Source organism: Typopeltis vanoorti, chromosome 12 (assembly GCF_054136105.1).
Source record: "Typopeltis vanoorti isolate ZY-2024b chromosome 12, IOZ_Tvanoo_1.0, whole genome shotgun sequence".
NCBI classification, from domain to species: domain Eukaryota; kingdom Metazoa; phylum Arthropoda; class Arachnida; order Uropygi; family Thelyphonidae; genus Typopeltis; species Typopeltis vanoorti.
In genome coordinates, this window is record NC_143560.1 from 46,211,030 (window position 1) to 46,228,164 (window position 17,135).

At 34.7% G+C, this 17,135-nt stretch overlaps 1 protein-coding gene across 1 annotated transcript in view; it reads left to right on the forward strand.

The window, feature by feature from the left end:
• LOC150100751 (uncharacterized) overlaps nucleotides 1–17,135 on the forward strand; it is a 161,138-nt gene that overhangs the window by 24,307 nt on the left and 119,696 nt on the right. The window lies entirely within an intron of this gene.

Below are 17,135 nucleotides of genomic sequence, written 5' to 3' on the forward strand. Positions count from 1 at the left end.
TAGAACTGGTTATTATACCTAAAAATGAATTGCTGTGTTTGTTTAAAAATGCCAGAAGTATCAGAAATAATGGGGATGAAATGGTTTTAACGATTGAGTTTATTCGCCCCAAAATCATTGGAATAAGTGAAACATGGTTGAATGAAGATGATATCGTAATGGGAATAGAAATGGAAGGATACAGTATTTTTCACGAGGATAAAAAGGACAAGGAGGGGGAGAGGTACTTCTGATGATAGCAGGGTTTAAGTCCACAATAGGTAGACATGAAAGCAATGTACACACATTGCACATATGGCGCATCGGCCATATGTGCAATGTGTGCAACGCACACAGGTGCCAGGATAGTAAAGGCTCCAAAGATTCAGGAGAGGAGGAAATACTTAAAAAAAAAAAATTATTCATTAATTATATCAAAATAAATTACATTTTAGTTTAAATTTTAATTATATTTTATAGATGTCTTAAACGAATTATTTATAATCACTTATTTGTTATTATTCCTTAAAATCTTATTTTATTCTGATCCTAGTTGTAACAAGTAGTTTAGCGTAAACAAGTAAAAACTTGAATTGGCGTGAGTTTACTGTTTACAGGATGATGTGCATTTGAATTTGTTTAATCTTGTTCAAACTCGCATTTACTCTAAACATATATAAGAAAATCTGCTGCAGTTTTTAACTTTATTCTATATTCTGCTGATAACAGCAGAATATAGGCAACATCTTGCAATGTACCTGAATCGTCATGAGAAAAATTTAAATCATTTGAACAATTACAAAAAATGGACAGAATTAATTACATTCTTAAAAAATAAACCTTGTATTGCTCATTTGCAACAAACAGTTTTAGAATAATGAAAGGAAACATTGGTATTGTCGTGACGGCTCCTTCTGTCATGTTCTAAATTTATCTAGTTTCAAGTCACTTTTATGAATAATACAACTAATTACGAAATGATCACCGATCCAAAAGTAGGGAAATTTATATTTATACTGCGCCACCCTATTCTTAGATTAGTCTATATAAATAGTAGGATCAGTTCTAAATTAAGTTAACAGTCATCTCATTGGGCCGAATCATTTATTATCATTTTTACTTGGGGTTCCCGCAAGATTTGAATGTTTATGAACGGTGCAATAATAAGGAATTCAGGCAAACACAATATTTAGATCAACAAAATAAAACATTTAATATATGATATGGTTAACAAAATACAAGAACTCTATTTTGAAATGGAACTATACAATTAACTTAACACATCTTCTTAGGTCACTGATGCTAATTCAATGTTCTAACTTTCATATACTATTCACAGTCTCAAAAAAACACAAATCTTCTCATCTCAAGTTAATATAACAATTTCACATTTTATTCAGTCTTCACAAATCTATCAGCTCAATGTTTATATTCACAGCAGGCAATAAACTACGTAAGCTATATTCCAAGCAAATATATTCCGGTTCTTGAACATCAGAGATATATCACAGTTAATGCTAGAATAGAGAAACTTATACAACTACTCTTACCAGACAATTCTTCAATACATCAAATTATTGAGAGAGCACTTATGAATTAACTTAATTAACATTAGCGGAACACACATAACAAATATTCTCCATAGTTTAAACTGTATTACTGTAAGTCGCACTTCACTATTCCAAACAACAGTAATTAGGTACTAATATCTTTTCCTGTTCACTTTTCTCCAAGTAATCAATATAACCTTTTCCTAGGGCAACATAGAATTTAATCGTAATCCAGATTAACTAGAACTAATCAGAATTTTCGCATTGACTGTCCAGTTTCCTTTTATCTGATTACGGCATCAACCTTTCTTCATAACAACAGCAGATTTCGCTTATAACATTAAACTTTATGTTTCACTACTTATAGGTTCACTTCCGAACACTATACTCATAAATTTCTGCCCTCAGGATTTTATAATCTTGGTTCCGCAAAACTCTCTCCTCACTCCTTAATAATAATTCTTCTCCCTCCCTGTCTTATCTATGACCTTCCTTCTCCTTTACCCTTTTTCTCTATATTCTATATGACCTTCACTCCCACCTTACGTTCGAACGCCACGCTCTCTTCACTCGTGGTTGTTTACGCGTGCGTCTCCATGACAACAGACTAAACGTAAACATTTCGCTAATGTAATGTATGCTCTCTTACTACTAGATGACTGATTACATAACATTAAATATTTGGCAAATAAGAACAACAGAATATTTAAGCTACTTCTTCAACTTTTTGATTACGTATACAGTTAAATATAAAAATATACTTTACGTTACATCATATATATTTAGTTATACAAAATTCTAAACATATTATTATTTTATAAACTAATAATAGGTCAGGTTTTGAATAAATTTTTAATTAGTAATTCTTAATTAAAGAATAATAAACAATTTTATATAAACCATGATTAATATTTAATAAGCAATGTTAAATGTGAATGAAAAATAATAAATTACATAACATAGCTTCATTCACAATTTAACATAGGCTCACCCTTTCTTTGAAAAATTTTTATTATAAGAAAAATTTTTCTTTTTACACTAGGCTCCTTTAAAAAAAACTGGATTACATATTCCTTTTCGATTTTTCAAGTAATAGCCAGTTTTACTGAAACTTGGTTCTTTATTATGTTTTGTGCCTTTATTCTCTTTCATTTTATCATCAATTCTCTTATTACTATTATTATCACTTTCTGCATGTCTTTCAAGTTTGTAGTATAGGATTCTCTTCTTTGAAATAAATTCACGTTCTCCATTATTAGAATTAAGTCTTTGTTGTCTCACAACCTGGTGGTTTGTTCTACGATATAGATTAGACATTTCACCAAAATTGACTTCAACCTTTAGTTTACTATCAGTGGTAAGTTCTGATTTGGGCTTTGTCACTACTACTTTTTGTTCATCAGTAAGAAGAGGAGTATCAGATTGAATATGTACATAAGAATCATCACCACTATCTCTATTAGATGATTGATTCACAGCTGATTTTTCTTCAGTAGATGGTCCTGATTCAAGTGGCAATCTAAACTGTTTTGTTTGATACTTAGACTTATCATAATTATGAATTTCATTTCTTCTAGTACATCTCCTTTTGTTCATCAGGGTTATTTCCCCCTTAGAAAAGTCACAAGAAAATTTATATCTTGCTAAGAAGTTTGTTCCCAAGATAATGTGAGAATTTAGATTGGAAGTAGTGGGGACAACAAGTAGGTCTTGCCACACATACAGTCCAAATTCTGGCAGGTATATTCTAGCTCGAACCTTTTCATATGCCATAAAGTTTGAGTCTGAAAGAGAAGTAATCCTCACAGGTTGTCTCAGCTTGGCAGTGCTCTTCCACAGTTTGTTCTTTAATGTTAGGAAATAATCCATCCTGATGGTAGAGGCATTGCATCCTGTATCTAATAAGATGTCACATTTAGAGCCCAGGATATCACCTCTAATTCTCATCATTCTCTCATTAGATGTTTGATAATTCTGAATTCTTTTATTTCTCCTGTGGGGTTTGTATCCAAACTTTGAGTTCCATCTGTTGTTATAGTAGTCTTCCTTGTTATGGAAACAGTTCCTGGCATAATGTCCAACTTTGTTGCAATTGTAACACCTAAGAGGATTTCTTTGCTTTATCTCTGTCTTGGATTGAGGAATAGCAGACATTTGTTGTCTAACATCATTTAATCCTCGCATTACTCTATCTAGACTACTTAAAATAGGTTGATTTTGTTGTTCAACTTGATGTTTGATCATCTCATCAATTTTATTTGTAGTGGGATTTTGATTTTCTTGAGATTTCAGAGTAATAGCTGATAACTGTCTCACAACTTCATTAAGACTATCCATTATAGGCTGATTTAACTTATTCACTTCCTGGTGAATTAAAGTTTTTACTTCTGTCATCAGTTTCCTGTCCAATTGTTCTTTACTCTCTGTCACGTAGTTTACACTACTTGAATTTTCTCCAGTATTCTTTGCTTTTTCCTTTTCAACTTTACTTCTCCTTTCTATTTCTGATTGGTTGAATGAACTATCAGTTTTATTCACGACGTTCACAAGACTTGCATTGGTTGAGGGATAAAGGTCGCCTAGTATTTGTTCTTTTTCCTTAACACTTTTGAGACACTCTTCTAAAGTAGAAATTTTCTTCTTGTAGGCTGTTTCTCTTAATTCTTGCCTAACACCTTGTCTAAATTGTTGGAACACAGCCCAATCTAAGTGAGGTTTATCTTCACCAGTAACATTCAAACTGTTGGCCAATGTTAATAACCGATTGTGAAAATCAGTAACAGTTTCTTTATCCTTTTGAACAATTTTCTGCAATTTCCATAAGTTAGGACCTACACTTCTAAGTTTACAAAATTGAGACAATAAAGTTTCTTTAAATTTGGAATACTCAAAGGTTTCTTGAAGTATTGGAGATGAATGCAAAAATGTCTTTGCTTTACCTACCAATTTACTTCTAATCAGAACTGATTGGTGAGAAGTAGGATAGAGAAATGGGTTGATAACAGGAGTATTCTCTGTGGTTATCAGCATGGGTTTGTTAAGGGGAAATCATGTTCATGTTTGCTTATACTTGGATAATGGATAATTTCTTGGTATTTTTAATTTATAGTATCACCAAGTGGAAAAACTTCTAATAACTATCTCTAATCCAGAGTATTTTAATAATGAGGTGTGACTAACTTACTTATGTACTATAGCAAGGTGACAAATACCTTGGACAGGGGAGATGCATGTATAGTGGTATACTTGGATTTTGCAAAGGCTTTTGATAGACTGCCACATGACAATCTCTTAAATAAATTGAAACAGATGGGATTGGATAAGAGACTTCTGAGTTGGATCAGTGACTGGCTGTTGGATAGGTATCAGAAAGTTGTATATGGGATTGCAGTATCTCGAAAGAGGAAATTCACTAGTGATGTGCTGCAGGGGTCGGTTTTGGGGCCATTGTTGTTCAATTTGTATGTTAATAATATTGGGATGGATTAATTTGTGATATGCAGCTGTTTGTAGATGATGCAAAACTGAGGATAGCAATGCAGAGTCATGCAGATGTGATTTCAATGTTGAATGTGTAAGGTTTTGAGATTTGGTATGCAACAATGGGATGCAAAAGTATACACTTGGTGGGGAAACTTTAAAGCAGCCATTGGTAACACAGCCCCACGAGCATCATGGTGCCCGCAGTGAATTTTTAGTGCACCCTCAGAGAAATTATTGTAAACTGCTTTATTTGTGCTTATTAAGATGAGAGACCATTGATCATAAGTAGTTTGAGTTGTTGACATCATCTAGTTATTAATGCGATCACTCTCACTACCCTTCACACACTGCTTCTAAACATTGTTAGCACCCTTTTTTGTAGTATGTGTGTTTGTTGAATCACTCCCACTCTCAGTGCAAATATAAAATACTTTGTTTATAAAGATATTTTTAACCCTTTATAATGGATAAACGTGAAAGGAAATGAACCTACTATTTTAATGATGATTGGGAGGATGAGTATTGCTTTATCAATCTTAATGTCAATGTATTTTTTTTATTATGCAGTAATAGTGTGGCTATTTCTAAAAAAAGTAATATAGAAAGACATTTCAAAACCATTCATGCCAATTTTAATTTTGACTGTCCGATGAAATCCGATATAAGAAAAAAAAAAGATTTCATCTTTGAAATCATCCATTACTAAACAGCAAAGTTTTTTACTAAACCATTGCAACAGTCAAAAGCAGCAACAGTCACGTCTTTTAAAATTTCGCATTTGCTAGCTAAGTATAAAAAACCATTTACAGATGGAGATTTAATTAAAGTAGCTATGTTAGAAGCTGCAGATTTACTTTTTGAAGATTTCAAAAATAAAACCGAAATAGTTTCGGCTATAAATATGTTGCAGTTATCAGCAAGAACTGTAACTAGAAGAATTGAATCAATTGCAATTTATTTAGAAACAGAATTAGCAAATGGAATAATGTGTTTTCTTTTCGCTACAGCTTGATGAATCGATAGACATACCAGATACATCACAATTAGCAATTTCAGTGAAAATGGTATTTAATTTTTCTACAAAAGAAGAATTTCTTAAAATTCTTCCATTGAAGGGGCACACTAGAGGAGAGGATATTTTCCATTTCTAAAGATTTTGTACTATACAAAAAATTACCAATTCAATTATTACTGATGGTGCACGAGCAATGACTGGTAAGGAAAATGGATTTATTGGCTTGTGCAGACAGGACCCTTTAGTTCCTCAATTTATTGCATTGTCTTATTCATCAGGAAATGCTAAAACTTTCAATTTTAAACATATAATGTCAATTGTAACAAAAATTATTATTTCGATAAAATCAAAAGCATCTCAACATGGGTTATTTAAGTTACTTTTGAAAGATGAAAATGCTAAAAATGATGACCTACTATTACATACTGAAGTGAGATGGTTGAGCAGAGGTAAAATATATTTTTTTGCTGCAAATAAAGGAATAATAGGAAAGGGAAAAATTTCCATATTGGTGATATGATTAGTGCAGTCAGTGCTTTCAAGTGTAAGTTGGAACTATTGAAATCCCATCTGATGAAAAATTCATTGTCACATTTTCCAAATGTAAAACATATCAATGAAAGATTGAATAATGAAACATTTAGTATTACATCGTATATAAAAATCTTAGACACACTGTTAGAAGAGTTTTCTTCCCGCTTTCAAGATTTTGCAACTTTAGAACCCGTTGGTAGATTTTTTCCTAAATCCATTTAACATTACTGAAGATGATATACCTGCTAAAATTTCCAATTACTTCGAGCTAAATAATACAGAAGACTTGGAAATGGAAATAATTAATTTACAAAACAACACAATTTTAAAAGCTCATCATGATGACAAAATGTTGTTTACGGTTGTTTAAGAGCAGGTACTTCAAACTATATGCTTGATTATAAAAAATTAGCAGTGATGTACAAGGCCATGTTTCTCATTAAATCTTATTGAATTTATATATTTTGTATTCATTTATTATTTTATTTTTTATGGTATTTTATATTCATTCATATATGACAAACATATGTTGTAAAAGCAAGTTAAATAAAAGAATGTTAAAATTTGAAATCTCATTTTTTCTTCAAAACAACTAATCATAGAATCTCTAAGCCTGAAATGAGAGGAAAAAATCCTATGTCATGAGCGCTCCGTAATTTTCAAATTTTATATTGTCCTCTTCATATTAAAAAGGTTCCCGACTTCTGCTTTAAAGGAAGTAGAGGAGATGAGAGATTTAGGAGTGATGGTGGACAAGGACCTGAAGTTCAGGGACTACATTGCACAAGTTGTGAAGACGTCACCTTGGATAATGGCAATGATGTGGAGGACCCTGACATGCAGAAATCAAGAGGCTATGATGCCATTGTATAAGGCCTTGATCAGGCCTCATGTGGATTATTGCATAAATTTGGTCACTAGGTTTTCATGATGATGAGGATATGTTGGAAAAGATCCAGAGAAGATTCACAAAGGTGGTCACTGGTCTTTGGAATGTGGAGTACGAAAACAAATTGAGAGAATTTAAGTTGCAGAGCCTCGTGAATAGGAGGAAGTGGATGGATATGATTGAGACATATAAGCTAGTCAGGGGTTGTTATCGGGTTGACATGGAAGAGATTTTTCATAGAATGGGAAGGAGGTATCCTTATACAGACTGGTTTCGACCTTTATTGAGGTCTCATTAATGGGAGCCAGACTCAGAGGTGATATTAATGTTGAAGTAATGCAGAAGCCATATTTTTTTATGAGATACTAAGTCAAGTGATGTGAAGTCATTAGCTTCTATATACGAGTTGCCCCAGTCCTTGAAATTCTTCAGGTGCGAACTTTGTTTGCTTACTTTAATAATAAGATGTGACACCTTTTGGCTACTCGTATATGAAACTATGACTTCTGCATTACATCAACCTTAGTATCACCTCTGGGTTCGGGGTCTGGCTCCTGTTGATGTGCTTTTGCACAGAAGTGGATCCTTTCCTTGAGGTATGAGAGGCTCTGCTTGAGGTAGGCTTTGCCTGTCTGAGTAGGGCCACTGCTGAGATTTTGGCTCTGTGTGGTGTTAGGTTGAGCCTGCCACTGGGTAGAGCTAATGCTGAGAAGTTCTTCTTGGTGACAGGGTGAGTCTGTCACTGAGTGGAACAATGAGTTGGACGGTCACTTGTAGGGAGTAGTCTGGGAGATTGCCTAATTTTTAGAGAGGTCTTAAACAGCACCTCAATAAAGGTCGAAACTGGTCTGAGTAGTGACCCTTCCCATAATGCATAGCATTATATATGTCTGTAAGGAGATGTGACTATATTTGGACACATCTGGAGAATGAGTGAGGACCGGAAGATAAAGACATTCATGTTTGGTATTATAGATGGTGTAAACAGAAGAGGTTGACCATATAGAGAATGGATAGATGACAGAAAGGTCTGGTGTGGAATGGGTGTACAGAAACTGTGACACCGTGCACTGAACAAAGAAAGGTGGAAGAAAGTAAAGGAAGCATCAGACACCAATGGGCAGCGATCCCATGGTTCACGATGATGAAGTTGTGCTTTGCATTATGGGATACTAAGGCATGTGATGTGAAGTCATTAGCTTCTATATACGAGTTGCCCTAGTCCTGAAAATACTTAAGGCTCAAACTTTGTTTGCTTACACTTGGATAAAGGATTAAACCAAGTATATAATTTCTTGGTATTTAATTTATAGCTTTGTACTCTGTCTACACTAAAGAATGCAAGAAATAGATCAGACTTCTGCTGCCACTCTTCTTTCCTATACACTATCTCTGCAAGTTACAGAAATTATTCTCAGAAGCATGATGTTCTTTTTTCATTCTCCACTCCATCCACAATTTCTGATTCGCTTCCAAGCCATTGTTTAACAACAGGCATATCAAGGAATTTCTAGAAAATAAAAATTCAGCATACTTCAGGTGGCATGCAACAAGAACTCAAGCTTTGTACTCTGTCTACACTAAAGCATGCAAGAAATGCAAACGATCCACCATCAACAAACTCCAGTCTGACTTTGAATGTATCAACAGCAGAAAAGTTGTCTCCTGTGACATCCTGTCCAAATGTCAGTTGTATGTTTTGCTCTCTTGAAAAAGGCTATTAAGCAGAACTGCTCACCAATGCTTCCACCTCTCTTTCTTATTCAGATGGTACCACCTAAAAGCAAAGCTGTCCCTCTTGATATCATTCTCCTTCTCCAACTCCTGCATAGATAAACAAGGCAGTTTCCTTTTACTATACCAGAAATATAAGCTCCCAGTCTCTCTGCAAAAAAAAAAAAAAAAAGACATCAAAAGAATCTTAAATAAACTAGATACTAAAAATTCACTAATAAATTATGGAGACAGCTGTGTGTTAGGGTAATAACTTTAATTTAATATAAACCAAAGCAATCACCTAACATTTGTATCAAGATCACCTGGAGTGTGTGTATACACACACACATAAAGAAACAAATTACATTACAGTACAAAATAGTAAGCTAAAGTCACACTAATTTGGTCAACCATTAACACTAATAGCCTGACCTCTAGTGGGGGAAAAAAAAACCACTACACCAGTGGCTAGAGATTACTTACAGATAAAATTAAAACAAAAGTTAGGCTAGAGATTACTTGCAGATAAATTAGAATAAAAAAAAGCAATATTAATGGTTGTCAGTATATGAAATAAGATCTGGAAATTATTGCTTAATGTCTTAAATGGCTCTCTTTGCCTACTTACTGTGTTCTGGTTCTTTGGGTGAAAAAAATAATTTTTGCTGATAGAAAGAAAGCACATATACGGACTTTCTACTATCCCCTCCTATTGCTAACTTTTGTATGGAATCCTTAGATTGTGCTCTAGATTCCTTCACTTTAAAACCTACATCTTGGCCTCAGATACATTGATGAGGTTTTTGTTATTTGGCTGCAGGCCACCAAACTTTAAACGCCTTCCTCAGCCACATGAACAAACAACACGAATGTATACTAGAAGCCTGAAGTGGCTTGAAAAAGTTCCATGTTTGGTCTCTAGAGCATGGTTTCTTGGATTGTGTAGAAAATACAAAACACAAATGCACACACATAAAATTGATAAAAAAAATTAGGAAAAAAATACTCAGCCTACTCAAACCTAACAGTACAAATGTACTGTTAGGTTTGCAAATAAACTTTCATGGGTGGGAACTACATAAAAAAAATTTAAATAAAATGAATACAATTTACCATTCAAATCAAAAACCAAAACTCACTTCCTTTACTGGATACACTTATCACACGTCTTCCCTCAGGCAGTCTATCCTTCAATGTCTACTGCAAGTCCACACATAAAAGTTAAATACATACATGCAATTGCTTACCACCACTCCTCATAAAAACTTAGGGTCATTAGAACTTTCAAAAACAGAACTATAACAATTTGGTTTAATGAGCAAGCTCTTAAGCAAGAATTACAAATTATCAGCAGTATGTTTATAACCAGTGGCTATAGTAAAAATACCATGAGTGAAATTCTTCACAAAACTACTCCTAAAAATGGAAATAATATAAGATTACTTAAATTAAAACTGTAGCCATTCCATACATTAAAGAGATATCATTAAGGGTAGTTGTAATGGTATAGAATGCTACACCACTATGATCTTAATGCTACTTTTAAACCATCTGCTTAAAAAAAAAAAAAAACCTCTATTCAACTCCTCTTGACCTCCCTCCCCTTGGCACACCATGGGGTATACTCAGTGTCATACAAATGACACATCAAATTTGACAATGTTGGCAAATTCAACTTTTCTGATCTTGCTCTTAACTCCCTGCATCACATTGATTTTTTATTTATTTTGTGTGGTTACCACCCACAAAAAGTTATTAGAAACCTATAGCACATTTTTGTACTGTGTGTGGGCTAAGGATATTTTTTGCCTTTTTTTAGCAGTTTTATATATTTTTTGTAATTTTTTATTTATTTTTACATAGTCCCAAAACCTGCTATGCAGACCAAACATGGAACTTTTTCAGACCTCCAATAAGCAGCCCAGTGGTCTTACACTGGGCAATGAAATTTATCAGATTTGAAAGGAACCTGTTCCTTATATTATCAAAAACTCGAGATGAACACAAATTTAAAGAATCCTGTGAAATATTGATCAACTATCCTAATCTAAACAACAAAGGTGTACTAATGTTGAAAGTTTATTTTTCACTTGGTTAGAGTATAATAAATTTAGTTTAATCCTTTATCCAAGTGTGAGCAAACAAAGTTTATGCCTGAAAGTATCTTCAGGACTGAAGATGGAGAGGGGATATTATTTTGATTAAGATGTATAAGTTGGTGAGGGGATGCTACCAGATTAATGTGGATGAGATTTTTCATAGAATACAGGGAGATAGGATACAGCAAGAGGCCTGGAAGCAGTAGAAGGAAGGAGTGAGGAGTAGGTTCTTTGCATGGGGAGTGGTTGGTGATGCATTGCTTGAAAGTATGATAATTGCAGAAACTGTGAATGGGTGGGTGTATGGCAGTTCTTTTGGCTTGAAAATGTGAACCCTGCAATGAGTCTTTTGACTTTGGGGGAGATAATAATAGTCATAAAACAGATCTTTGAAGTAAAATTGTCATCCAAGCATTAGAGAATGATCAAGATGTAGCAGTGTTGAAGCAGTTGTTAGTGTTTTAGAAAACCCAAATGTATGTGTTGATAAAAGTAGAGTATTAGTAAGTAATAGACTGGTTTTGAAGAAAGTTGTTGATAGGAAACTAGTTATGAAATATTACTTTTGTTTGGTTGTCATAATATCTGGTAAACTCTTTGAAAGTATACACAGCTTATCAACTTTTTCTTCATGATCTTTGCTTACTATCTTAACTGAATTCTCTCATACCTGGCAACATTGACTACCTTATCTACCACACTGTTGTTTTTTTAATCTCCTCAGTAACCTTGTAATATCATATCCATTCTTACACTTTCTTTGTGACCAACTGTATCATTTGTTCCCACCACTACCAACCCATTTACACTGCATATCCACTCAATTGTCCTGTTCATTCTCCTCCTGAAACAAATCTAGTACACCTTTTTATTGACCACACCACTAATATTGGAATCATTGCCGCTCTTAAATCATTCATTTTTCTCTTTCATCTAGTTATTTCACGCTTTTCTATTCATATCCACCAATTTTTGTAATTTCACTCTTCATGCACTTCATCAGCTAAGCTAATGGATTTTTGGCATTGTGAAATTAGTTAATACAAAGAGACTTACTAGCACATAAATAAATCTGTTGAGTTTGTATACACTCTGAAAATATGTTATGTTTGACAAGCAGGGATTACCTGTGCTCTTCTATAATATTTTACAAAGATGATTCTATTGTTGGATTTTACTTTTTTAATTGCCTGTTAAAGAACTGTGTAACTTAAGATCTTAATCTCCATAAGAAATGATTAATTTCAATGAAATTAATAAAAAAAACAATCCTAAACAGGACAGCGAAAAAACAATAAAAGAAACATTGAAATAATTAAAATTGATGAAACTTACTTTTATTTAGTACCTTTAATTAGCAAATGCTAACATATAGAAATAATTTCCATTTCCAAGTTATTGTTCTCTTCAGTATTTACAGTTATCTCTAAACTACAGCTCACTATCTACCATAATTCTCAGGTTCCTAGCTTTATTAATCACCTGTAGCAAATCACCATATCTCTGCCTGCAATCTACTCAGTCTTTCTTCAGCTTAGCGCCTACAAGGATCTGTATTAGAAATGTTTGTTATCACCCTTTCTAACTTTGCATCATCAGCAAATAATTGTATATTACTATCCAGACCAATCCCATTATCATTAAGATACAAGTTATATAACATTAGCTCATGTATAGACCCCTGTGATATGGTCGCCTGCCTTCTCTTAGACTTTGCACTTCCACATTACTCTGATATCTGTCAATTAACTTCTCTCCTATCTATGTCAGAAGCCTGTTTTGCATACCCCCCCATATGAGTTTGTGTTAATGAATTCAGTATGGAATTCTGTCAGCTGTCTTGGCAAATCCCTCCTATTCAAGTTAACAGCGTGTTTTACATGCCCATTCCTCTGAGTTTGTATCAGAGGAATGGGCATGTATCGTCGGAATTCTGTAAATGCCTTGACAAAATCCAAAAGTATTGTGGTATATTCATTCCCCTTATTCAACTGTGCAGTCACTCTGTTTTAAAATGTTAGCAATTTGTTTAAGTAAGCCTTTTCCTTAACAAACCATGCTGCCCTCTCTAAAGGATTAAGTTGCTCTCTATCCATCTCAGGATATGGATCTTAATTATCATCTCCAGTATCTTAATGACAACTTCAGAGATACTGATTGGTCTATAATGGTTGCTTCTGTCCTAGTTTCACCCTTGTATATCTTGTCCTTCTTCTGGAATCTCAACATAAATATAAGGAATTATGTTCATGTTGAGTTTTAAGTTGAATAACCAAGTCAGAGGCACTTCTAATTCTTTTGCACATTTCTTCAGCACCTGGCTCATATTCCATCCAATTCCATTTGTCTGTTTTGAATCAGCCTCCTGCAGTAGGTTTACTTAATGCCCCATCTCATTCCCTTCCGTCCCTTCATTTATTTCTGTTTCAACACTTGTATAACTTTGGAAGTTTATTTTACACTTGGTTAGACTATAATAAATTTAGTTTAATCCTTTATCCAAGTGCATGCAAACAAAGTTTGCACCTGAAAATATCTTCAGGACTGAGGTAAGGTGCTACATCCCTTCACGACTCATAGCAAAGATGGATCAAGCAACTCGTAGCAAAGGTGGATCCACCTTTGCTACGAGTTGCCAAGGGATGTACCACCTTACCTCATTCCTGAAGATATTTTCAGGCGCAAACTTTGTTTACTTACACTTGGATAAAGGATTAAACTATATTTATTATACTTGTGTAACTAATAGATCCTGCATGAGATGTATACCTTACTGAAGTGATTGCTTAATAACTCAGCTATTTCTAAAGCATCAGACACTTTTTTATATCTGCATTCATTAATACTTTGAGTCCTATCGATGTAAATATACATCGATATGTATATAAGTCCCAGTTGGTCTAGGACCCAAAGTGTCAAAGTTATTCTTTCATGGTCATTTTTTCTTATATAGTGAAAAAAATTTCCCCAGATTTCTCTTTGTCTGAAAGGCTAAATGCTTTTTATAGCCTGATTTTGCCATTCTCATCATAGCTATCATTTTCCTCCATCTTGTCATACCTATAGTAAGCATACAGTTTTTCCAGTCATCTACCACTAAAAACACTTGATACATCAACATGCTACTGTATGCCATTTTTGTTACACAGTCTACACAATGAATCATTAGCAATCACAACTCTCCATCTCAGCTCACTCATGTTACATCTTGGCAGCAGACTTACAACCATGACTCTTCCTCCCTTTTTCCCCTCTCATTCAACAACTCATATCCCCTCTCACACATTTTCATCTTCTGTGCAGTCATATTTTCACATGTTCTAACTGCTTGTCATTAGCCTCAGGCACGTGAGACTATTCCAGGAAATTATGCTTATTTTATTTTCTTTTTGCACATTTTTAATCATAAATCACTATATATCACTAAGTCCTTTTTTACTTTCCTTCTTACCCCACATATTTCATCTCCTTTCTTGGCTTAATACTTAATAAACAATTTCCTCTGTCTGAACTCCAATTCTGTATTATAAAGTTCTCTTCATAGCACTGAAATTTCTTTCATCATACCATGCACTTCTATGTTACATATTTCATATCCTCTAATTTCTTTCACACCCCTTATACACTTAAAGTAGTAAAGTGTATGGCAGCAAAACTGCCATACACTTTACTACTTTCATTTGCACTCAGTTTTTCTCTCCCATATCTGCTCATTTGAAACTTTTTTTGGAAAGATATTTTGAGAAAATGGGAAAGGAGACAGAGCTCCTGGAGGAATCCATGGAAAATGAAATGGAATAAGCATTGAAATAACTGGTAATTAGCTTACGGAATTAACAACGCATATAAAGGATATTAATTAAAGGCAACTTTAATGAATAACTTCAATATTTCGGCAACGTCACGTTGCCATCTTCAGGAACATAAAAATATGGTATGTGCACGCAGGCACTAACAAAAGCAAATGAGGAAGAAGGCAAGAAACTAATATTGTTCCTAAAGTCCTAATGGTGCCCTCTAATTTGGTTGTCTTGGCCGTTGGGTTGAAGTTCTCATAATGTAAGTCTCCCAAATTTGGGGTAGTTTCGTGCACCCAAATTTGTTGAGGTTTGGAACGTTTTTTAGAGCTGCTGATGATTCCTTGAATAGTCTTTCGTACTTAAACTTGCTGCGGTGTATTATTTTAGTTTTCTTCCAACAAATTCTATGGTGAGTATCTAAGGCATGGTCTGCCAGCCCAGAATGGCTGTACTGGTGAAATCATGATCCAAAAATAGAACATGGGATTTGCAACCTTCCTAACCATATCACCAACAACGTCAGACTGGATGTAGCCAGTGTTCTCACCAAAGCAAAACCTCCAAAAACCAACTTATCCAAAGATGAATATGCAGCTCTACTAGAAATGAAGAAAAACAAAAAAATAGTAATCACCAAAGCGGATAAGGGAAATGCTACTGTGGTGCTCAATCAAAATGACTACAAAGGTAAGCTTAATGCTTTAGTACTAGACCGTACTATAATCCTACCGGCTCTCAGATTAGAACTCTCCACAGACTCCTTAAGAAAGTCACTTCTTGGCCTGTGGAAGTCACAAACAAACTAAAACCTTATAACTATAAACCCCCCCCCCCCTGATTATATGGACTCCCAAAAATACATAAACAAAATGTGCCATTACGTCCCATAGTGGATGGCATTGATTCCCCCACATATAAATTAGCCAAACGTTTAGCCAAAACGCTCACACAAATATACTGGCAACACACCATCACACATAAAAAACTCAGCCCACTTTAAAGCCACTATAGAAAACCTCTCGCTCCAACACACTGACATAATGGTCAATTTTGACGTCTCCTCCCTATTCACTAATGTCCCACTCAAAGAAACCCTAGAGCTCATCCAAGCCAAGTTTCCTCCCGATATCTCAGCCCTATTTGAGTTCACAATGAACTCAGGCTATTTCGTTTGGCAAGGAAAATTCTACAAACAGATAGAGGGGGCATCCATGGGTTCACCACTTTCCCTACCCTTGGCCAATTTCAAAACTCATGGCTCAGATACACTCCTTCCTAACACACTTAAACAACCAACACCCCAGAGTCCAGTTCACCTTAGAAAAAGAGGAAAACAACACCCTCCCCTTCCTAGACACTTTAATCACCCACCAGCTTGATGGATCTTTGGTTTTCTCTGTTTACAGAAAACCCACCCATACTGGCAGATACATTCACCAGCAATTCCCCCCCCCCCCTCACAACAATACGGGGTTATAAAAATACTATATAACAGGGCAAAATTAATCTGCTCAGATGACGATGCCCTAACCACTGAACTAAACCACATCCTCAACACTTTCTTAGCCAATGGCTATAATCCCCAAAAAATACTAAAACCAGTAAACCACAACTCCCCCCCTCCACAATAAAGATTACACCAAATCTATCACCTACCCCTACATCCAGGGCACCTCTGAGAAAATAACCAATATCCTCAAAAAATATGACCTGACTTCTTGTTATAGACCATATAAAAAGTTGGCATCCCTTATCCACTCTGCCAAAGACCAACTACTGACCTACCTGGTGTATCCCATGCAGCTGCAAATTGTCCTACTTTGGCCAAACAGGCAGGACAGCAAATATCAGGATTTCAGAACACAAAGACTACATCCGGTTTCACTAGTACAGCCACTCTGGGCTGGCAAACCATGCCTTAGATACCCACCATAGAATTCATTGGAAGAAAACTAAAATAATACACTGCAGTAAGTTTAAGTATGAAAGATTATTCAAGGAATCATCAGCAGCTCTAAAAAATGTTCCAAACTTCAACAAATTTGGGTGCATGAAACTACCCCAAATTTG